The sequence below is a fragment of the Rhinatrema bivittatum genome, chromosome 2 (assembly GCF_901001135.1).
Source record: "Rhinatrema bivittatum chromosome 2, aRhiBiv1.1, whole genome shotgun sequence".
Lineage (NCBI taxonomy): Eukaryota > Metazoa > Chordata > Amphibia > Gymnophiona > Rhinatrematidae > Rhinatrema > Rhinatrema bivittatum.
Window position 1 is genome coordinate 638,793,419 of NC_042616.1, and position 23,124 is coordinate 638,816,542.

General features: G+C 46.5%; 1 protein-coding gene across 3 annotated transcripts in view; it reads right to left on the reverse strand.

The window, feature by feature from the left end:
- The window catches only part of PLAG1 (PLAG1 zinc finger), a 94,833-nt gene that overhangs the window by 21,228 nt on the left and 50,481 nt on the right, over positions 1 to 23,124 (reverse strand). The window lies entirely within an intron of this gene.

The following is a 23,124-nucleotide window of genomic DNA, read 5'->3' on the forward strand; positions in this document are numbered from 1 at the left end:
GGGGAGGGGGGGGAAGAGAAACACTGAAGGGGCAAATAAAGTTTAAAAAGGAAAACCAAAACAAAATGCAAAACAAATAAATAACCCACCTACCCCACAAAATAGTTGAAAAAGGACATTTAAAAAAACAAAGCAAGCTACTGTTACCCTGGTACCTAAAAATTTGAACTGGTATCCCAGTTTTCCAAACATTTTTCCACCTCGGGTGATCATCTCTCTCATCCCTAGGCTATCTGAGAATTATGTATCACTGACACAGCAATGCGCTCAGGACCTTGCTTGAACCAGTAAGTAGGGAAATGTTCTTTCAACTGGGGGTGGGGCCCAGAGCATTCTTCATCCCATTTATGATTAATCAATTTAATAGAATGGTTTTTTTGGGTTTTTTTTTTGAAAGGATTTGCCAGTTTGAGGTTTTCCCCCATAGTATCAGGGATCCCAAGCTTATTGAATTAATAATCATGAATATAGCGCATAGCAGATGCACGCAGTGCTGTACAGAGATAAATAATGGACAGTCCTTATTCTTTGGAGCTTACAGTCTAATCAAGACAGACAAGACATCAACAAATAGGCTCTGAGGTGGCAATCAATTCATTAATAGCATATGCAAAACTACAGAAAGTGTGTGTGTGTATATTATCTCTCTCTAAATTAGTCACAGGCTCTTCACCATAAATGCCAGGGTATGTGCAGAGTGCATAGAAGCTGATATCATGGCGCTATGCCCCAACCCCACCCCCTTCACCATGACAGCGAGACAATTTTGGATGGGGCGGTGAAGGAAGAGATAGGATAAGGGGTGAGGAACACTTTATTCTGGGCAGCTCACTCCCCCAGCTTGGGCACAGGAGAATGTGGATTTACTTGGGGGATGGGAGGAGTGGGGCAGGTGTGATGTCACCGGCAACCAAGCCAAAAGGGGCCAGAATATCTCAGTTTTCCACTTTGTGTGGCAGCAATTGTAATCGCGTCTGCAGCGTCATCATTTCTGTTGGCAGCGACGTGTGGGCTGGCTAGGATTGTGCATGAAGAGTAAGGGTAGCATTATCAGGGCTCAGACATCCGAATATGCTGCCCAGAAGCCATTCAGGCTGCCATATCGCACAAATCCAAAACGGGAGACAGGCAAACGCAGAGCAGTCATCAAGAAATCAATCCCAGAGCAAATCTGGCGGCTAGAGGAGGCAGTTGAGACAAGAGTGCCCCAGCTTCAACCCCTGTGTGTCTGCAGGCATTACAAGAGTGGCGCAACAACTGACCCTCATGCGATACCAACTTGGGCCATGACCCTGAAAGGTGAATATCAAACAAAAAAAAAGGCAGAGTCAGAGGCAGGATGGCAGAACACAGTAACTAACCAAGCCTATGTTCCGACACACAGCACACTAGACTTGGCCAGGAAACAGCCATACACAGGGCTCCTGGGGGTGGTCAGGATCGGTTACAACAGATGTTCACACAGGAGAGAACCACACACATGTAAGGAGGGGGAGCTGGTGGCAAACAATCCAGGACCGCAGACAGAGCAGCAACAGGGCACTCAGCATAGCACCCATGGAATGCAATCGATAAATTCCATGTACTCTGGCGCAGGACATGTAGCAGAGACAGTCAGGGGAAGTAGAACAGGGGGAGCAACAGCAGTAAAGGGTCTCTCATGCATGGTGAGAGTACCCACAGTACCTGCTGGGAGGCTATTTGATGACCGGGGCAGCAGTTGACCAGCCAACTAACAAACAGTGGTGGTGGTGGGGGCAGTGTAGGGAGGGGAACGATCATGAATTGGCCAGCTTTTCAATATCCCGCACATCCTTGGGCAAGCAGATGTGCATACTCAAGGTGAAGACATGAGCGCAGGACCAGGGGGTATTGCAGGGCAGAGGGGTCCTTATCCAGAACTAGAAATCTCTAGCCTTTACCCAGGCTATACAGACCCTTGGCAGCAACAGCCCATACCAATGGCCAATGTTGAGAGTGTCATATTCACAGGTACTCCAGGACTCTTAATAGGTACAATAGCCCCAGGTCTCAGCACATTGCAGGTTTTGTCGTCGGGTGCCAGGTTAAGCGAACCTAACACCATGGTCTCACAGTTGCAAGAAGCAATAAATGGTGCAGGTTTAACAGCAGTGAACGACAGTGGCTGCATAGCGTGACAGACATCAGAGACAAACCCAGTGACTGCCGAGAGCATCTACCAGCTCAGAAGGAGGGCACTACCCATTGCAGTTCTTCCAAGGAGGTGAGTCTGGTGGGGCAGAGGGTGGGCATCCTCAATCCTCTGAGGCTGACAGGATAGCCAAAGAAAATAAAAAGAGGAAAAGGAGAAACAGGTCTAGTTCCGAGAGGCCATCTGATACCTCGGACCCAAAAAGTACAGCCAGTGCCAGCATGAGTAGACGCACTAGCAACTCAGATGATGCAGTGAGGACCTCCAGGTCCCACCACACTATCTCAGCTTTGGGAGACTATGCCTAAGGCAGTAAGGAAAAAGATTAGACCGAGGAAATATATATTTTGTGGATCATGGAGGGAAGGAGGAAGAGAAGCATCAAGTCTAAAGACAAAGAGAAGGAGGATGTCCTACCCAAAGATCTAAAGGTATCAAGAAAAATAATAAACTGGACCAGGGCTTTCCTCAGAATGATGAGTGTGATTGGGCAGGAAGACCATACACAATACAGTCCCATGCTGAGTTACATGGACACTTCTCTAGAGGCATATAAGGATTACAAAGGATTAGCCTGGCTTAACTACGACGAGTGGATCTGAGATAAGATGGAAGAAAACGGATATGTCATGGGGCACGCAAGATTTAGGGCTTTGGCTGAAGCAAATGACAAATAAAACCCAATGAGTTGAATGGGCGCAGCGAGTCTTTTAAAAAAAAAATGACGAACTCAGTACGTGGATCAGCCAACGTATGCTGGTGATTCAATAAAGCATCTAGCAGCTTTCAGGACTGAAAATGTAGACGTCTGCTCCACTCGCTTCACACCTCATCAGGCAAGAAAATGTGCATAGAGAGCACCTGCCAGAGACTCGGCAAAACAAAAGTGAAAAGTGGAGAGAGAACTTTTTCGAAGGCCCCATCACAATAATCTTGTCTAGAATACTACCATGGTTCACTTGTTACCAAGCGTAATGACTTCAGATTCAGATTTATAAGTCCTTTTCATGGATCATCACGCAAAGATTGTGCAACAGAAGCTGGAAGCCAAAATCACCTTGGGGTGCATGGCTGGTCCTTTCGACAAACCACCTGGTTGGAAAAGGAAGATCTAATTACCCCATAAGCAAAGTAGTTTGGCAAGTGATCTTGAGTGCTTAACTCTTGTGCACTCAAGCATCTTGGCCATCTTCCCCACCAAACCCAAAAAATAAAAGAAAGGAAAACAAGCAAGAACATCTCACCCTACTCCCTGCCCTCTCCCAGCTAAAATAAGGAAGTGCATATTCGATGAACCCCGGCCAATTTTATCAAAATTACAAAGGGTTTAGTATCATACTTCGAGATCTAGGTGACACATTTTGGATATATGGTTCCCAAGTTCCATAAATTCTTCTTTTCCAACCCACATTATCACAATTACATAAGGACAAGGATTCCATTACGTGCAAAAAAGAACATTACCTATAGCAGTAGGTATTAATTGGGTGGCATTGGAGCAAGTCTTTTTCACTGCCCCTTGCTGGTGGTGGGGTACCTGAGCCAATGGTATTGGCTACAGTTGACTGGCAGGCATACAGAAAGATCCTGTCAAACCAGTTGCCCTTTAAGGGTGGGTGGAGGACAATCTCATTGGTAGAATGATATGGGCTGCAGGCAAAAATTCAGAGGGCTAAGTAAGTCGACACTGGGCCCCTTGTTTGGAAATTATGGTGGGTGCTGGACAAGAGAATGGGTTGGTCATGATGATATAATCAAGCGTATGGCTCGGGTACAGGCTTGTAGTAACATTCTTTAGTTAATAAAGCTGTGGCTATGTTTTACACTAAAACTTGTGTTCATTATTAAGGTTGAATGCTGTGGTGGGATGCAGTGTGGGATGGAGACATTAGGCCTGCCCATGTTAATTCCAGGGTACGGACCTAGCGCATGGAAGCTGAAAAACAACATGGCGCTGTGCCCCATCCACCACGAAAGTGAGACAATCTTGGGGGGGGGGGGGGGGGGGGGGTGAAGGAAGAGATCGGATAAGGGGGCAAGGAACACCTTCTAGGTAGCTCATCCCCCTCCCCCCAAGCTTGGGCACAGGTTTACGCAGGCTTAGCTGGGGTTGGGAAGAGTGGGGCAGATGTGACCTCACTGGCAAGCAAGCCAAAAGGGGCCAGAATACCTAGGCTCTCCATTTTGAGTGGCAGCAGAGATTCCCCCCACCCTCCCCAAGTACATTAGGAACAGGTTATCCTGATAAAGGTATATCAATATATGAATGAATTCCAAATATAGGGGATATCCAAGGTAACGAATAAGGAAGAGTGTGCTACTCAATAGATCCAATGAGTAGCACACTCATTGGATCCAACTATATTACCATGTAATATAGTTAAGAACGTTGCAGTTGTAAAGGAGTGGTGGGATACCAGAGCCAATGGTAAGAGCTAGTCAGCTGGCATGTGTACAGAACAATCCTGTCAATTGTTTGCCCTTTAAGGGTGGTTAGAGAAACAGTCTCATTGGTAGAATGACCAGGGCCAGAGGGCCAAAACTCAAGAGGGCTAAGCCAAAGCTGGGCCTCTTGCTTGGAAATAAGGCGGGGGCCAGACAATACTGTCTTGCTTGCACAAGGCAGACAGGGAATTGGGGTTGGTCATGATGGTATAATCAAGTGTATGGCTTGGTACAGTTTGCAGTAACATTAATGTTTACTTAATAAAGCTGTGGCCATGTTTTATCTAAAAAATTATGACCATTATTAAAGATGAGTGGTGGGGTGGGGTGTAGGACGTAGGCATTATAGCTGCCCATGTTACTGCACATTTTTTGGGGCTTTGACACTATGAATGTGTGATTATGAAGCATTTATAGTGAAGAGCCCGTGATGAGACATTTGGAGCTTTTTCACTTCACCTCTTCTCTTTGGATTTATAATACTGTGAAGATCTTTATGGCTTGGAGGTTTAGCACTCTGGATTGACTTCTATAAGCAATATATGTCCATCCGGTCTATTTTTTTGTGATCTTTTGTCTCCTGTGTACTTATATTTTTGAAGACATTTTGTTGATTGGTTAATGGATTTATAACAGAATGGTGATAGTGATGCCATGCCAACAGTGGGACACTACTCTTGGTATTATATGAATTCCCCAAATTGGGGAATTCATATAATACCATTTTTTTTTTTTTGAAATAATGTTTCTGGTATTTTTACAAGGAATGTTTTGGTGCTTTTTTGTATTACATATTGAATGTGTATAAGAATTTTTTTTATTTTTTTTTAATTTGTTTTGGTTGTTTATACATTGTTGAATAAAAGTATTTTTTAGATATTTAGAATTATATATTTTCTATATATTCATGTTTTCTGTAGATTTGAATATGCTTTCAATGACTTGATCACCACTTATTGTGTATTTTATTATAAAATTGCCCACCCGATAAGCAGGTAAACTTATGCATGTATGTCCTATATGTACAAAACCTTACAAGACTGAGTGGAAGAATTCCTGAGGTGGAGTTGAGATCGGGTTTGGACTTCCAGTCATATTTTTGGATTTTCAAAAGTATGTATGTAAAATTAAAAGAAAATATCTATGCAGAACAGCAGGTATAATTGTGTGCAGGTAGATTTGGTTGGAAAATTTTCAAAGCCAATTTGTGACTAAGCTTGTTTTGAAAACTGATAACTTATGCATGTTTTTGCCATCTATTTTAAGTGGACTGTTACACAATTACCTTCTTAATGCCTGAGAAATTCTGAAGTATACTGACAGTATATTGACATTCCTTTAAAAATTAATTAAATTGGTTTCTGCAAAAAGTACCCTATCAGGTTCCCTACAATCTTGAGACACTGCAGTGACAATTTGCTTTTGCAAAATGGTCCAATGGACACTTTATTCCAGGAGGACTGCAATTTAAACCAGAGTATCTTTAAATAATATACTTATAATCAAGCCTACCTTCCTAATGTCTGAATAAATACCAAATCACCTCTTGAACAACAGACAGCATTGGTTCAAAAACAGTCACTTATCATGGAGTAATATTCAGGGTTCAAAAAGGGGTGAAATAGCACAGAACATGGTTCTATCTGTACCAGTATAAGTCTGCTGGTGAGTAGCAGACTTTGCAAATTCTGAATAGTAGTTATCAGGTCCTTTGCCTGCCACTTACAGACATCATAATGTCCATCTTAATACAGCATTTGGGTTGGTGCGAACCATTAAGTACATACTGGAAGTAGGAGACTGACAAACTTCAACAGACATGAGATCAAGTTCTAACAGTACCTAAAGCCACAGTATAAGATCTACAGGAAATAGCAAGGTCAGGTCTACGCTGACGTTAATACTGGGTAGTCAGTTTGAAGCAGCAGGGAAAGGAGGACAGGTGAAGGTCCATGAAGGCAGAAATACTAAATCATGTGGGTCACGTTGGAATGAAGAAAAGATGATGAAAACTGGAACTTAGATTTACTTATATCACCTGATTATTAAAGTCAACCTATCCCCACACCATAGTGGAATGAACTGGTCCATAGACAAAGATGACAGTTTTCTTCACTGGTTTTACACATCTGAAACAAACACGTTGGTTTGTCTTTTGAGAATTTGAATTTGGCAGGGCAACTCCATTTCCAAAATTAATATTTTTACGACAGGGTAAGAGTTAACAACAAATTTATGTTTATCAAAAAACAGCATGATAGTTTTAAAAATTAAATTAAGACATTTGAAAATTATACAGATCCTACAATAACACATCTAGTAGGGAAGAAGAGAGTTCAAGTAGGAAGTAAATAAAGGCATGAAATTTTACATCTTCCCATTTAAGCTAATGCAAACATTCTAGAAGAATGAAATAGGACAAAATCAAAATATTAGCAGACCTTCAACAGAAAACAAAAACAATTAATAGGTATGTTAAACATTTACCCCAGGAGGGCAATGTACTATAAAAGAAAAGTTTGATTTTTAACATTATTTAATTGTGACAACTTGAGGGCCCGCACACAAGGCAAGAAGACCTTGCCTACCCAGGTGACGAAGCGGAGTCTCAGGTACTCTAATTCCGGGAAGGGCGGAAGATTGCTCTAAGAGAAATACAGTATCCACCCCAGGGACGCAAAGAAAGCTAGCCCGCGATACACCGACCGCCGACAAAGAACCTCCGCCTTGGCCCTGACGTGCCAGAGGCCTAGATAAGAGTAGACGAGGAGTCCTGCCCGGCGGAGAGCTGCGGCCATCAACACCTAAACATTGGTGAAGATGCAGGGTTCTGTCGCGAGATCAAAGGGAAGCGACCAGAACTCGGAGACCTGGCGGAGGACGCGAACACGAAGAGACTATGGCAGCCACGATGAAACGGAAAATGGAATATGCCACTGAGAGAAACGAGTGGGCCGAGGGATGCCCCGGGGGGAGGACGGCACGAGTATGTTCACAGGATGTGCTTGCGGAGAAGCGGGAAATGAGAACCCGGGGACTCTTGTGAGGTCTAAGAGTGAACGAAGTAAATAGGATAGTGGCCTGCGGCAAGTACGCTGGCTGGGGCCGGGGCCTCCGCACCCAGACACAGGAGCTTGGCGGGGGTAGCTGCACCGTATGTCGCAGGGACCAACCACCAGGGGAAACAGAAAAAAGATCCCTCCAAACACGAGGAAGGCGAAGACGTGCCCGTATCTGAGAACGACAAGGACCCCCTGGTCTGACCGGAGCCCGACCCAGTCCACGGAGAAGAGGGAGAGGCAAAGATATTCCGGCGTATGTGCAGGCGTAAGGATTGAGAGCGTGGGCTAACCCTCGCGCAAGAGAAGGCACCCAACAGAATGCTGAGACAAAAAACTGTGATCACGAAAGACAAACCCCCCCAGAGGAGAACCGTGCCCACGTGGGGTATACCAACTCTGGCCCCGAAGCGTGGACTAGAGGGTATAAAGGACCAGGATGGTTGCAGACGGGCCACCGGCAGCTGATGGCCCCTACTGTCCCCTAAAGAATCCAAAGTCTCTCAAGGTCCTGGACAAGGAACAGCTTACCTCTGAATGGCAACATACCCCACCGGGCGGAGGAGGCCGGAGCGGCCGACCAGTGGCGCAGCTACAGGAGCCGTGTGGCGGACATCTCCGAGGCAATCGCCTCTGGCTAGAGGTGGCGAAGGGTCGAATGCGCAGCCCCTGGCCACGGGAGGTCCCGGGCGCAGAGGAATCATGCCGTTGACCCCATGAGAGACCTGCGCACAGCAGGAACTGCAGCAAATAATGGAACACATCCACGGCGCTAAAACATCAGAGTGCGCTTCAAAGAGCCTCGCGAACCGTGGTCAGCAGGCAGACCAGGGCCGCTTGAAAACCGGAAAAACCCTCCTGAAACACGACCGCAGAAGGAGTCCACGGAGTGATTATGGGTTTTTTTTTTTTTTTAAACAAAGCATGCCACCTAGAGGGGAGCTCGTTCAGGGCACGGCCCGACCGGGGAGCCTGCGAAACCGCAGGCACAACTGTTTGGGCGGGAAAGGAAGGAGAAGGCGCCTGACAAAACCAGGATCCCGCCAGGACCGGGGCCACATCCTGTGAAGAAGAGGCGGCACCAGGAAGATTAGCTAATGCACCCGGGTTGGCTATAGGATCCGGGAGTACCGGGATCCGTCGGGGAACAGGGAGGGGGCACCTCCGGGACCACCCGCGCCCCAAGGGACCTGGCCAGTTGGATTATGCACTTACAGGGGTACCGTAACTTAAAACTACCCCCCCTAGTGCTAAGGTCTCAACTCTTAAAGATAGGAACTCTTTCCTACACTGCTGCGTAGGTTTTGCTAGATCAGGGTACACTCGAATCAGACCACCTAAGTAGGAAACTGGCATTGCGCAGAGTCGCCATGAGGTCGAGGTGGAGGAGGACCCCACCTGTCCACTATCAGAGCCATGGCCGTGTCCGAGAGCTCCCACTCTCCTGGATCGAGCAACTGCCGGCTGAGGAAGTCGGCTTGAACATTGTCTCTTCCGGCGATGAGAGAGGCCGCAAGGCACTGTAGGTGACGCTCCGCCCAAGCGAGGAGACGGCTGGCTTCTAAGGCTACCAGGGGACTGCGAGTGCCCCCTTGGCGATTGATGTAGGCGACTGTGGTGGAGTTGTCGGACAGGACTCGTACCGCCTTGCCGCGGATCAGGGGAAGGAACTCCTGAAGAGCCAGGCGGACCGCTAAAGTTTCCAGTCGATTGATGTGCCAACGTGACTGAGTCTGCGACCATGTCCTCTGGGTGGACTGAGAAAGGCAGACCACACCCCAGCCCAACAGGCTGGCGTCTGTGGTCACTATCGTCCACTGTGGAGCTTGAAGAGGCATCCCTTGCAGAAGATGAGGAAGAGACCGCCACCACTGTAATTCGTCGGCAGTAGAATCCAAGAAAGGAAGGACTACGTGGAACTGCTCCGACACTGGCTGCCAATGGGACAGCAAAGCTTTCTGTAACGGACGCATATGAGGAAAAGCCCAGGGGACAAGGTCGATGGTAGAAGCCATGGGTCCCAGGACTTGGAGATAATCCCAGGCTGTCGGGGAAGGTAGGGCAATCAAAGTCTGGACCTGATCGATCAGCTTGAGGGCTCGCGCCCGAGGTAAGAAAACCTTGCCTACTCGGGTGTCGAAGTGGGCTCCCAGAAATTCCAACTCCTGGGAGGGCTGAAGCTTGCTCTTGGAAAAGTTCACTATCCACCCGAGAGAGGCAAGGAGCTCCAAGATGTGATCCACCGCCCGCCAGCAAGAGGTCTCCGACTTGGCCCTGATGAGCCAATCGTCCAGATAGGGATGGACGAGAATCCTCTCCCGGCACAAGGCCGCCGCTACTACTATCATGACCTTTGTGAAGGTGCGAGGAGCGGTCGCGAGGCCGAAGGGGAGAGCTCGAAACTGGAAGTCCTGGTTGAGAATGTGGAATCGGAGATACTTCTGATAGTCGCGGTGAATGGGAATATGAAAATAAGCTTCTGCGAGATCGAGGGAAGCAAGGAACTCTCCGGGGCGGACCGCCGCAATGACCGCCCACAGGGTTTCCATGTGGAAGCGGGGGATCTTGAGAGCCCGATTGACCCTCTTGAGGTCCAATATTGGGCGGAAGGACCCGTCCTTTTTGGGCACGGTGAAGTAAATAGAATACTGGCCGGCGCCAATTTCCCTTTCCGGGACTGGGACCACCGCTACCAGATCCAGAAGCTTGGAGAGAGTCTGGACCCCCGCGTCCCTCTTGGCCCGGCCGCAAGGCGAGAAAAGAAAGAGATCTGGAAGTTCCCTGACGAGGTCGAAAGTGTACCCGTCTCTGATAATGTCGAGGACCCACCGATCCGACGTGATCTTGACCCATTCCTTGAAGAACAGGGAGAGGCGTCCGCCGAGGTAAGGAACAGAGGAATGGGTCGGCTGAACTTCATTGCGTGGCAGGTTTAGCGGTGGCACGCACGGGCTGGCCCTCGCGAAAGGGCCGTCTGCCACGAAAGGACTGCGACCAGGACTGCGCACGAGAAGACCCCCTCGCAGAACCGCCCCGCCCCCCCAGGAGCGAAGCGACGCTGGCCCCTGAAGCGAGAGCGAGAGGCCGTGAAGGATCGGGAAGACTTAGGGCGGTCCTCTGGGAGCTTATGGACCTTGTTGTCAGCCAAGGAGTCCATAAGCTTCTCGAGATCCTCGCCAAAGAGCATCTTACCTTTGAAGGGCAGCATGCCCAGCCTGGTCTTCGAGGACTGATCAGCCGACCAGTGGCGTAGCCAAAGGAGCCTCCGGCCGCCACTACCGTAACCATCGCCTTCGCCTGGACACGGACCAGATCGTAGAGGGCGTCTGATACGTAAGCGGTTACTGCCTCCAGACGTTCGGCTTGTTCTGCCTCACCTGGCGGAAGCTCCCGGCCGCAGAGTAACTGTTGGACCCACTGGAGGCCCGCTTGCATCATGAGACTGCTACAGCAAGACGCCCAGACCCTGAGGGCCAGAATGTCGAAGATGCGCTTCAGGTGAGCCTCCAGCTTACGATCTTGTGAATCCTTCAGGGCTGTGGAACCTTCCACTGGAATCGTGGTGTGCTTGGCCACTGAAGAAACATAAGAATCCACCGATGTATATCACAACAGCTCCATGCCCTCCTCCGTGAGGGGATAGAGCTTATCCATCGCACTCCCCAACCGAAGCGCACCCTCAGGAGCCTACCATTCCCGCAGGATAAGGAGCTTAAGTATGGGATGGAAGGGAAAGGCCGAGGCCGGAGCCCGGAGCCCTCCCAGAACCGGGTTCATATCCTTAGGGAGCGAGGCCATGAGATTATCCACGGAGGGACTCTCCAGACCCAGCTCCTGCAAAACAAAAGGGAGGAGGGGCTCTAATTCCTCCTTACGAAAAAGACGGAGGGCTCTAGGGTCATCCCCCTCGGGGGGTGGGGGGCATCCGCCAAATCCGAGGAAGCAGCGGGGTCCGAGGACACGGGAGACACCGGGGGGGGGGGGGAAGGAGGCACCCTCGGGACCACCCACACCCGAACTGGTCCCTGGGGCTCCGCGGCCGGTCCAGTGGTCAACGGTGCTGAACGAGGGATTTTTGGCAGGGGGGGGGCTTTCGTCCAGCTCGTGCAGGCTAGCTAGATAAGATTTGTGCATGAGGAGGACGAAATCCGCTGAAAAAGGGACCCTGGATTTGGCGGGGAGGGGGGTGGGGGGCGAGGGAAGGTCAGGACTCCCCTCCTGGGCACCTGTGGGGGCCAAATCAGGGGTTAAATAAAAATAATCTGGCCTCCCAGCCCCAGGGAGCACTGAAATCGGCCCCGATGAAAAATCCAAGATGGCGGCCGTTCCCGGGCTCTGCCGACCCGGGAAAGGCCTAGCCATGCCGGAAACAGTGGAGCCCCGGGCTAAATTTGCTTGTCCTGCCGAGGAGGGACCTTCCCCACCCGGCAGGCAAGCAGTGCAGAGGCCCTGCCGCGAAAAACACGAAGAGGGCAGCCCACATGAAAGGCAGGCTGCCAGCCGGGACATAGCTAAGCCACGGCTGAAGAAAAAAAAGCTGAAAAAAAAAAGCTTGATTGACAGCCTGCACAGCAGGAGAGAGCAGGCGGGAAACCTGCTGCCTTCTGCTTCTCTGGCTGCCGGTTCTAACCCTACTCTGACCAGAAAAAAATAAAAAAGCTGGTCAACTGCTGCAAATAAGTTAGAGGTAGGTGAGTACCTGCAACTTATTGAAAGTTTGAAACTTTTAATCTCTTTTTTTTTTTTTTTTTTTTTACTGAGCACAGCAGCGGGTTAAAAAACCCTCTCGGCAGCCAGAGGGGGAACGAGGCCCGGAGAGCGTCGGTCCCCACACCTGGAAGCGGCCACGGACTCAGGACTATGCAGGGAACCCCCTCCTGCAAAAGGGGCAAAGCCCCCCTGAGCCGGACAAGAGCTGGGAGACGGACGTCTCCCACACAAAAACAGTAAAAGCACTAAAAGAAGGCAAAATTTCCTTCATAGATTTTTTCCTTTGTTTCTAAAACAAGCGGGAATCAAAAGAACTACTTGCTTGAGCCGAAAAAGAAAGAAGGCTAACTAGCCTACAGCAGAGAACCGAAGGGGAGATGGCTGCACCTGCTGGAGACAGACGAATACTGAAGGGGTAGAGGATAGGCTCTGTCCTGATATAAGGCATCCTTCAAGTTTTAGTCTGTCTCCACCTGCTAGAAAGCAGGCTCAACCCACTGTCTGGACTGATCCGGGTACGTACAGGAAAAAACACTTTCTGCCTTCAGACCCCCATAACACACTTGTGCTATGAAGGCAGAAAGGTGCTGTACTAAATAGCATGGGAAGTAAGAGGAAGATGGAGAGCAAAGGCTGGCATGTAAAGTAAATGAAGGAAAGCAAATGGGGATGAGAAAGAACACAAATGGAGGGGGAAGGACTGGGAGGAGGATTTGGAATGTAGTGTCATTATCTGGCAGGAAGTGTAGGGTTTGGCACAGAAGACAAACAGATCTGTGGTAGGTAAGAGAAATTGCAAAGGAAGAGAAGGAAAGAAAGCGTTATGGGTAAGGACAATAGGAAGAGGGGAGAAAAGTAGGACAGTAATGGGTTATGGGTAAGGACAGCATTATGGGTAAGGACAGTAGGAAGAGGGAAGAGGCACTCCAACTCTGCAGAGGATCAATCTAATTATGCTCCTTTTTACCCTTACCCTAAAGTTAATTCAATATGCACTCAGATCTTTAGCCAGTTAATCTCTGGCCCCACGAAAGAGCCTATTATTTAATCGTTGCTTTGTTCCCTGTTCCATTGCTCCAAGTTATTTCATTCCCTGTTAAATGTAAAAGCATTCTTACATGCTAGTTATAGTTATACTGTAAACTGAAGTGATATGTAATTTTCTACATGAATATCGGTATATAAAAGTGTTAAATAAATAAATAAATAAATAAATAAAAACCTAAGAGAGAAAGGCAGCTATGCATTACACAGCATTTTCTGGAACTCGTAAGTGTGCAGAAAATAGCTTACATACAGGTAAGTGCCACCAATAAAGATAGTCTCTTCCTATTTCTTCACCTTATCTTGATGATGGTAGCTAGTTGCAAAAGGATGATTAGTGCCTACATAGTTCCATAAATCGCTATCATATGTACCAAAAAATGATTGAATTTGTTCCCTCCTCTACTTAATCTCAATTGAGAAATTACTGTTTACCTGATAATTTCCATTTCTTTAGGACAGTCAGATGAATCCAGAACACGTGGGTTATGCACTTCTACCAGCAGATGGAAATGGAGCAAACTGATGTCACAGTATATATACCCCTGCAGTGACATCAGCCCGCCAGTATTTTCTTCAAAAGCAACTGTGGACAGACTAGCAAAAAACTTGATTAAAAACAGATAACCATTTCAGTACTCAGCCAATAGGCAACACTGAGCTGAGACAAGAATGTATAAACAGTCTAGGGACTGGATTAACACTTACCAATAATCCCTGTAACACATAGTCACATAAAAGGACCATAATGCAAACATTCGGCAGCCACAGGAGGAAAGCTGGATTAATCTGTCTTTAAGAAAAGGAAATTATCAGATAAGTAGTAATTTCTCATTTCTTAACGTCCAATCAGATGAATCCAGAACAAGTGGGATGTACAAAAACTACTCCTGAATAGGGCGGGAGGTTGCCCGTGGTCCAGTCAAAACCGCACATGCAAGGCCACATCCTCCTGGGCCTGCACATCAAGACGATGATACCTGGAAAGGTATGTAAGAAGCGCCACATCACAGCTCAGCAAATGTCGACAGGGGACAACAATCTAACTTCTGCCCATGACACTGCTCGAGCCCTAGTGGCAAGAGCCCTAATCTGACTAGGGAAAGGCTTCCCAGGATCCATGTATGCAGTCATGACTACCTCCTTAATCAGTGAGCTATCATAGCCCGTGAGGCCAGCTCTGCCTGTCTAGTACTGCCATGAAAACAATCATGTGATCCGAATTCCGGGAAGGCTTAGAAACCTCCAGATACATTCAAGGGTCGCATAAGACGATACTCCTCCGCATCTCCTCTGTCCAGAAATGACAGGGAGATGGACTGATTCAAGTGAAACTCAGTCACCACTTTTGGTAAAAAGGAAGGAACAGTATGCAGCTGTACCACTCCTGCAGTCACCTGAAGGAATGGGTCATGGCAAGACAAGACCTGGAATTCGGAAACCCTATGCGCAGAGCAAATTGCCACAAGGAATACAGTTTTCAAGAACAGGGTGTGCAGCGGTCTAAATGCAGGGGGCCTGCCAAGAAAACCAATATCAATTAAGACTCCAAAGGGAGGGCGAAGGCAGCTCACTCCTTTCAGAAAACAGCCACATCAGGAGGACTGACAAGGAACCACTGTTTACCTGACCCCTGAAACAGGCAAGAACCACTACTTGCACCTTTAAGAAAATTCTCATTTTCTTAAAGCCTTTCAAGCTTTTATTCAAGCCATCCTGCAAAAATTCAAAAATGAGCAGATTCTTGACCAAGGAAGAAAGAGTACCTTGATCCTCACACCAGGCCTCAAACACTCTCCAAACCTGCACATAGGCCAAGGAAGTGGAGAACTTTCTAACTCTCAGTAAGGTGGAAATCACTGCCACCCCACATTAACATGCGAGCCCTTTCAAGGGCTATACTGTAAGACAAAAGTGAGTCAGATCTCTGTGAAGTACAGGTCCCTGCTGCAACAGGATTCTGTGCGCCGAAGTCAAAGAGGGAAGTCCAACAGGAGCCTCCACAGATCCTCATACCATAGTCTCCGGTGCTAGTCTGGAGCTACTAAGAGCACCATCCCTCTGTGGTGCTCGATCCTTCGAACCAATCTGCCTAGCATGGGTCATGGAGAAAAGGCATACAGTAACTTGTCTTCAGACCACTCCTGCACTAGGGCATCGATCCCCAATGACTTCGGATTTCTCCTGTGGCTAAAGAATCGCGAAGTTGCCATAATGTCTAGGAATAGAAGATCCCAGTGATCCAGAATCAACTGAAATGCCTCGTCTGACAAAGCCCACTCTCCTGGATCCAGACTCTCTTTGCTGAGAAGTCTGTCATTACATTGTCTCTTCCTGCTATGTGCAAGGCTGAGATCACCTGGAGATACACTTTGACCTTGCAGCCTGTGTGATGTTCCAGAGAAACGCTTCTGCATTCCAACTTCCTTGCGCTGTCAAGCTCCTAACAGTGAGCTCCCCAACCAAAGATATTCACACCTGTCAGCACTAGCTAGTCTGGTGGGGCTAGGGAGACTCCCTTCCTTAGCCAACACTGCAGTTAGGGGGAGACCTCCATCAGCAAATGGAGCCGATTTGAACAGTCCTGAGACTGTGGGTTCCACCGAGACAGCAGGGAAGGTCACTGCCATTAAACCAAGTACCCGCAGGTAAGACCACATGGGTGGACACAGAGTGCTCATCAACAGACGGAGCTGCTCCGCTACTTCTGAATTCGAGATTCTGGCATGAAAACCTTGCCCAGCCTTGAGACGAACCGAACCCCAGAGGTATTCCAACTACCGAGCAGGCTGAAGACTGCTGTTGGCCAGGTTCAATACCCAGCCAAGCTCCCACAACAGGGAAAACATTTTGCGACTCAACAGGCAGCTCTTTTCCAGCGACCTGGCACCAATCAGCCTGACATCCAAATATGGGCGTACTAGGGTTCCATCCCTTCTCAACTCTTTTGCCACAACTACCATTACCTTGGAAAAGGTCCAGGGAGTGGAGGCCAGACCAAAGGGAATGCCTGAAACTGAAAGTGGCATCCCAGAACTATGAACTACAGGAAACATTGGTATTCTAGTCAGATGGGAATGTGGAGATATGCCTCGGACAGATCCAGAGATCAGAAATTCCCCTGACTGTATGGCCTTTATCACTGAGCGCAAAATTTCCATGTGAAAATGCTTTACTTGCAGAGAACGGTTGATGCGTTTGATGTCCAGGATGGGACGAAAGAGCATTTTTTTTCCTTTGGCACAATAAAATAAAATAAATGGAATATCACCACGAATTTCCTTGAAATTTGGGCGCTGGGCACACAAGCACTCTCTTACCCCTGGATCCAGAGGGTACAGGCCTTCCAAAACCAGACCCCCTTTGAAATTAGCCTCTAGTGAGCTTCACTCAAGAGCAATCAATCCTTGAATGACTTCCATCACGGATTTCTCTTTGGCTTAGACATTGAATCTGCCCCAGGAACTCCAAGCATTTTCAAGGTCTGGGAAATCAGAGTTGGCAATACATCTCAATGAAAGAACCATAACAGTTCTATACAGTCCTAATCCAGGGGAATTTCGCCATTGTCAAGAGTCAGAATCGGCGTTATCATTTGTGCCATCCGGATCTCGATCCAGAGATCTGCTCATGCTCTGGGAGTACTCCGGCGCTTAACAGACGGTCCAGGCAAGGTCCCTACCTATGCCTCTGCTGTGGGAGCATTGGACAGGGCTGTTGACTGTACCTGAAGAAAGAATTGCAACCCCTGGAAAAAAATTCTACTCATGAAATAGTAGAAGTATCCAGACCAGGAGGTACCTGAGGGATACTCACTGATCTACCTTCCCCTGATGAGGAACCAGTTAGGGGAGCTCCAAAATCAGGCGCCTGACCTGTCTTTACCCAGACCCGTATCTGGCTGGGAAGAACCAGGCTTAGTGAAAAAAGCGGAAGACAAGTCTCTTTGAACCTCCAAAAAGCACTGGCACAAATTACCAGGCACTCCTAGCTAGGATGCCCAAATGACAAATACTGTAAGGAGAAGGATGCTAAGCCTTTCGAGACACAAGCATTATGGTCGACAGCGCGCTGAGTGGCAGTTGGAGGCGTGCGTCTAGCTGCCTTTTTTTTTTTTTTTAAATGTGCGCTCAACCTAGGAGCCCACAAATTATGCATCTGACACTTAGGTGTCACAAGAAACTTAAGCACACAGTACAAGTTGAGTGTAGAGGTAAGTCTGTGGATGCACAGACCAAAAGGCCCGACTGTGTGTCCAAAAACTAGGCGCACAACATGAACGTACAGCTAGATGCGCATGCTGGACTGACAATCCTATAGAGGGCAGCCTTAGAAAGTATGCAAAATCCTGTTGCAGCCTAACACGTGGCATGCAACGAAAAGCCTCGGAGTGGGGCCTAGCCTAAGGAGGCTGCTCAACCTGCCAGGTTGCCCACGTCCCTCGACCTCCCACGGAGTGGGACGAATGTCAGAACGGCACGCCAAGCACAGAGACACAGGGAAGGAGGAAGTCTGAAACAAAAAACCTTAAGTCTCTGTATAAACTTTTTTTTTTTAATCTTACCAGAGCTCAGCCTTACCCGGTTGAGTACAGAGACTGTCTCTGGCTATGGGGGGAAAGGGCAAGTGCCGTCACCATTGCACTCGGCTTTCCTGCACTTGCTGAAAAACCAGCTATCAGACCAAGGCACTCATCTGAGGGACCACGGAAATCACCTCAGGAATTATCAACTGTGGGAGGGACCATTTGGTATCACCGCAGGAGAGCGGGGGCAAATTTAGTTCCTCAATCCTCCTTTTCTTTAAAATGAAGCAATCCCTAGAAGGGAGAATCATGTCCACCATCTGTTGGAGACGGAGAATAATAGCAGGCTGTCACTGCAGGAGTATATATAATGTGACGTCAGTTTGCTCAGTCTCCATCTGCTGGTAGAGGTGCATAATCCACTTGTTCTGGATTCATCTGACTGGACACTAAAAGTGAGCAATTCTGGACAGTGTAACTTTTTGGGCTAGTATAGTTGAATATGAAATTTCATACCTTGAATACAAACTCCTTCACAGATCTCTCTCATATCTAATTAAGCATACAGCACAAATCCATGGGACTATGGAGATCAAGAGACACATGCAATAGTGTGTTACCTGCACAGCCATCTTAAGAAATATGATGTATCAACAAAGTACTCATATAGTCCTGGGAAAATTCTGTGCTGCTGCTGCAGAGTGCATAATTTGTGCAGAATTCTCACCCCTGTGCAGAATTGCCAAATTCTGCGCAGAAAATGGCATAGAAGATGAAGGCTCCGGTGTACTGCAAACAAAGCGCACCATTCGCGGCGAAGATGAAAGTCCAGGCATACCACGAACAGAGCGCACTCCATTCGCGGCAAAGATTAAAGTCCAGGCACGCCATGTGCAACGAAGATGAAGATCCTGGCGTGCCGTGAACGGAGCATATGCTGTTCGTGGTGAAGATGAAGGTCCCGGCGTGCCATGTGCATCGTAGATGAAGGCCCTGGTGAGAGTGAATGTGTGTAGAGAGGTGTGTGAGAGAGGGAAGGGGGGAAGGGGGAGAGGAGAGTGAGAGCAGGGGGGGAAGGGGATGTGAGAGAGCGAGCAGGGGCGTGAGCAGGAGGGTGCCTATAAGAAGAGATTGTGAAGGAGTGTGTATGTGTGCGAGAGACTGGGAGCTGGTGTGTATAAAAAAGGTATTGTGTGTATATGAGGGTGCTAGCCTGTGTGAAGGGATTGTGTATGTATGAGAGAGAGCCTGTGTGAAGGTGTATGCATGAGAGAGAAAGGGAGCTTGAGTGGGTGTATATGCAAGAGAGAGGGACCCTGTATGAGGGGATGTGTGTGTGTGAAAGACAGTAAGGGAGCCTGTATGTCACTAGAGAGCGGGAGCATTTGTGTGTGAGAGAGGGACAGAGAGAGCCTATGTGAGGGGCAGTACTGAGAACAGGGTCAAACTCTGGGAGTGGCGATAGAGTGGAAGGGGTTGATCCTAGAGTGGCGGGAAAGATACTGGCAGGTGGAGGAGTTGGGGCCTGAGAGGGCAAAGTGGCCAGAGGAGTAGGGCGAGCAAGTGGAAGGGACACTGTTACAGTGTATTTCTAGGGGAATTCTGCTCAAAATATTTAAAATTCTGTGTCTAAGTAATAACTTTTTTCTATATTAATTTAAAATGTAATTACTTAAAGACTAATCAACGTATGAATAAAGCTAAAGTCCCAGAAATATCCACAGAAATATACACCGTGAATTAAAATTATTTTCTCATTAGAAAGACCTCATAGTTAGGCACACTTGTCAATGCTAGTTAGCAATGATTATGTATAGCGATAGTATAATCATAGGTCTTTTTAAATGAAGTTTTGTATGCTCAGTGTCGTAAGAATCAGTGTAAGTATTCAAGATGTGGATGATGTCCAGATGTCCAGATCCTCATCCCCATTCAAAAAACCCTCCAAGACACTGAACTTCTGGGAATCCTGCCTAGCTTCCATCAACGCACTTTTAGCCAACCTCCAACTTGCACTTAACACTGCTAAAACAGAAATCATCCTCATATCCAACAAGCCCGAGTTCATCTCGCAAGTCACACTCAAAATACCCACCACAACCCATCCCCTCCTGCCATCCGTAAGAGACCTAGGTGTTGTATTAGATAAACACCTTAATTTCCAACCACACGTCAAATCACTGCTTAAAGTCGGTTTCTACAAACTCCACATCCTCAAAAAAACTTAAACCCCTGCTCCACGCTCAGGATTTCTACCTAGTTTTGCAGTCCACAATCCTATCTAAATTGGATTACTGTAATTCCCTTCTCCTAGGCCTCCCCTATTCTACAATTTAACCACTACAAATCCTGCAGAATTCCACAACACAAATCATCACAGACACATGCAAAAGAGAACCCCTCATCCCAATTTTAAAAGATCTGCACTGGCTTCCCATCCCTTTCCGTATAAAATACAAAACCCTCACCATACTCCATAATGTGCTCTACAAAAACAACCCCGAATGGCTCAAGGAAATACCGCGTTTCCGCACCTCCAATCGCCCATCCAGAGCCACCCTTGCGGGCACTCTACCCATCCCACCCCTCAGAATTGCACACCTCTCCATTACAAGAGAAAGAGCTTTTACCATCGCCGGCCCTACCCTATGGAACTCTCTCTCCATGACTCTTCGCCTTGAGCCCTCTTTACCCAACTTCAAAAAAGGCATCAAAACCTGGATTTTTTTACAGGCCTACCCTGATGCCAATCAGACCTAAACCCCTTTATTGCCTCCTCACTTGCTCCCCCCCCTGCTAATCATTGATGCATCTTAAGGAAATGTTGATTACGTAAATTGAATTGTTATTTTATATTAATGCTTAATACAGTTCCTATATTTTCTCTCTCCCTTTACGCTTTACTACTTTTGTGCTTCCCGCTACTTATGCGCTTGCTTTCACCTGCCCCCCATCCTCTCCTTTTTCCAATCCTGCTCCCCTTCCCCTCTCCCTGTTATTTGTAATTTTCTCTTTCCTTGCTACAAAGTTGATTGTAAACCGGCATATGTCCTATGAATGTCGGTATATTTAAAAGCATTTAAATAAATAAATAAAATAAATAAATAAGATATCACATCATGCTGCATTTTCTACTACCATAGTATGAATGTATGTTTGATTTTCTATAATTCTCACATGCTTCCAGAACGATGTTTTGCATTTACCAGATGTATTTGGCTCCTTGAAGAAGGCAGATGCCGAAACATGGTCCATGTCCAATTTAGACTTTTAGGCGTTCCTCTGTAGATTTCAAGCTAAGTAATTTATAAGCTTCAGATAACGCAATGCTATGCATGAAATACAATACAAAGAATAACAAAGTAGAAAATGCAGCATGAAGTGATATCTGGAATAGTTACACTGATTCTTACGACACTGAGTATACAAAACTTCATTTAAAAAGACCTATGATTATACTATCAGTATACATAATCATTGCTAACTAGCATTGACAAGTGTGCCTAACTATGAGGTCTTTCTAATGAGAAAAAAATTGTAATTCACGGTGTATATTTCTGGGACTTTAGCTTTATTCATACATTGATTAGTATATATGCCTATTACCCTTTTCCATCAATTTTGAGAGAATATATTTATTACTTAAAGACTCATGTAAATGGAGTTAGTTTAACCAATATAAAATATGCAGAATTTTAAGTTTTTGTGTGCAGAATTTAAAATTGTTTTGCACAGAATTCCCCCCAGGAGTAATCATAGCACTAGGTATTACTATATGCAGACACTTTTGCAACACTAGCTAGAACACATCACTCACACCCCTTTCATACCACATGCAGTCTTGTACAGTTTACCACTTCAATCTATTCTTATTTAAACATTTTAGCATAAAGCAGGTCACACAGGAACTAACACCATACAACAGATAATAACAAAATAACATTTATAGAACAAATGACATTTATACTATCATCTTTATGTAAGCTGAGTTGATAGCACTTGGATTAGATGTGACTGAGCTCCTCCCGGGTTCTGTTACTACTACAGAGGGCCTGTTTTGTCTCCTGTTGCTCCTCCTACAGGAGTGATGTGCAGTGGGTTTGCAGAGCAGAAAATTTCTTGGGAAAACATGTTTAAATTCTTCCTTAGACTGTACCTCATAAACTAAGACAGACAGACATTTAATAGCATACCTATATAGGAAAGCAAGCAAACAGATGAAGTGAATGTCAAAAGCAGGAACCAGAAAACAATAACCTCTTCTCTGTACTGATAATTAAAATTGTTTCCTCACCCCATAAAAATAAAATACATCATACAGACACAAGCAAGTTTGGAAAAGTATTTTTATAATGCTAAATAAAAGATGAAAATGTTTGCCAAGGTGCTTCAAAATTGTCTTCATTTTTGCCAAAGAAAATCTACCCCTCAGCTACTGTGGGAAACTATGGGGCTGTGCCTTAGACCTTTGGCTCCCTGTTGTCCAATTTTACAAAGAGGAGGTGGGTGCATGTGACGACAGAACTGCAAAATCTGAAATCCATCACTGGGCAGGAACATCTGCTTGAAGTCCTAAAGTGCATACCCTATTTGCATTATGTTCACCCAAAAAGAGGCAACTTAATTGCTGGTGTTCATGATTCTGATTTAAGCAATGGTTAACTAAAGTGGATTCTTTACAAGGTGAGATATCTTTCATTGGGCCTTTGTAGGAATAATAAAAATGCAATATGTACATGAGCTTTGGAGACCACACCGATTTTTTTTTTTTCACACTGTTCACAGAAACGTATGCAAATTTAATTCCATTGGGATCAATAGTGTGAACATGCCTCACGAGGTACATATTTAATTTTCGGGTCAAATTATCTTATAGTTCTTACATTTAATATATGTACCGGCCAGGATAGCAACAATATTTCAGTCTTGCCCAGTGACAGCTTGTAGTGAACTTGTAGATATAAAGAGACAGAGTAAGGATGGCAATGCTGAAAGCATTAATACTCAAATATTACACTTTTCAAAGACCAGCTGAAGTAATTTTAGAACTCATAAAACAATATTATTTGAGGCCGATATACCTTATCACTCATACAATTCTTTCAATATGATGCTTTCACAACTGACAGGCAGTTACAAATTAATACATGTTAATATAGAATATTTAA